The sequence below is a fragment of the Echinops telfairi genome, unplaced genomic scaffold (assembly GCF_000313985.2).
Source record: "Echinops telfairi isolate 266 unplaced genomic scaffold, ASM31398v2 ScPeMD7_4;HRSCAF=17, whole genome shotgun sequence".
Classification (NCBI taxonomy): Eukaryota; Metazoa; Chordata; class Mammalia; order Afrosoricida; family Tenrecidae; genus Echinops; species Echinops telfairi.
This window is the reverse complement of record NW_022103900.1, coordinates 39581863-39583534: the sequence shown is the minus strand read 5'-3', so window position 1 is coordinate 39583534 and position 1672 is coordinate 39581863. Positions and strand designations below refer to the sequence as shown.

The 1672-nt window shown below is 44.7% G+C and overlaps 1 pseudogene; it reads right to left on the bottom strand.

Moving 5' to 3' along the window:
* Window positions 1-1190: 1190 nt before the first annotated feature.
* Window positions 1191-1672, bottom strand: part of LOC101646782 — a 2924-nt pseudogene continuing 2442 nt past the window's right edge.

Sequence of the window (1672 nt, the reverse complement as noted above, 5' to 3'; positions counted from 1 at the left end):
AGGGTCTTAAATTACAGCCTTAGTGAAAAGCTAGGTTACCAGCGTGTCCTCCAGAGTTCTCTGGCCCCAGGCCTCTGAGCCATGGACTGAGTAACTGGAACGGCAGTGGCAATGACAAGTGGGCCGCCTGGGAATGTGATCCCAACGCACCCCTGGGAAATCTTTGCACTGCTCTCTGTGTGAGAGCAAATATGGCCAAGATAGGCTTCATTTAAAACTATTTTTCAAACATCATTTTATTGGGGGTTTGTACAGCTCTTATCACAATCCACCCATTCATCCATTGTGTCAAGCACATTTGTACATTGGTTGCCATCATCAGTCTCAAAACATTTGCTTTCTACTTGAGCCCTTGGTATCAGCTCCTCATTTTTCCTCCTCCTTCCCCCACACTCCCCCCTCCCTCAAAAACCTTTGATAATTGATAAATTATTGTTATTTTGTCATGTCTTACACTGTCTGGCGTCTCCCTTCACCCACTTTTATGTTGTCCATCCCCCAGAGAAGGAGTTCTATGTAGATCCTTGTAATCGGTTCCCCCTTTCTACCCCACCTTCCCTCCACTCTCACCACTGGTCCTGAGGGGATCATCCGTCCTGGATTCCCGGTGTTTCAAGTTCCTATCTGTACCAGTATTCATCCTCTGGTCTAGTTGGATTTGTAAGGTAGAATTGGGATCATGATAGTGGGGAGGGAAGCATTTAAGAACTAAAGGAAAGTTGTATGTTTCATCGTTGCTACACTGCAACGGCTTGTCTCCTCCCAGCGACCCTTCTGTAAGGGGATGTCCAGTTGTCTACCAATAGGTTTTGGGTCCCCATTCCCTGCTCCCCACTGCCCCTCATTCTCAATCATATGCTTTTTTTTGTTCTTTGATGCCTGATACCTGATCCCATCGACTGAAACTGCATTTTTGAAAAGCAAAAAAGCATTCTTTGAGTTTTTGTGGAACTAGAGATCAATAGCACCTTCTTCATAGTGTGGAAGTGATTTCCATAAATAAGTTGTGCCCAATGGACATCATTCTTCATGAACAAAGAGTCCTGTCCCAGAGAGGCAGCTGGAAAAGGATGCCGTGGGCAAGCCCAACCACCTGCTTCTTTGGTATGAACACTGGTGCCTGATGATGTTTTCCCCCACCTTTAGTTACCTCCCCAAGCTCACACTGCTTTCATGATAAGCAGCAGGCCTCACAGAACGCCTACAAGATTTGCATGCAGACAGAGGGTGTTAGGTCTGTCCAGGCTCCAGGGTTCTGCAGTGTTTGACATTGGAGACAATGACATAGACACTTCTCAAGTGTCTTTCAGTGGGTTTGCACGAGTGTGTTTCAGTGGGTTTGTACACATACAGTAGACTAATCTGGACCTCGATGCTGATGTTCTAGAAGGATCGTCAAGATGCGATGCAGTTGAGTTCTGAATCAATTTTTCCCCATAAGAAATAACTGAGAATGGATTAATCCATTCTTGACCACCAAATTTTTACCCTAACCTTGCCTTTTTGTATAAAACATTACACAGAAATTGTGAGGAACAGAAGGATTTCTCTTAAGTTGTCTCCCCAAAATATATACCAGACTTAGCTGCTTGAGAATGACTGTTCTTTAGGCAGCGAAAGTAGGTCAGAGGTTATTCTCCTTAACATCAGCCATCTATAGTGGCTAGACTAT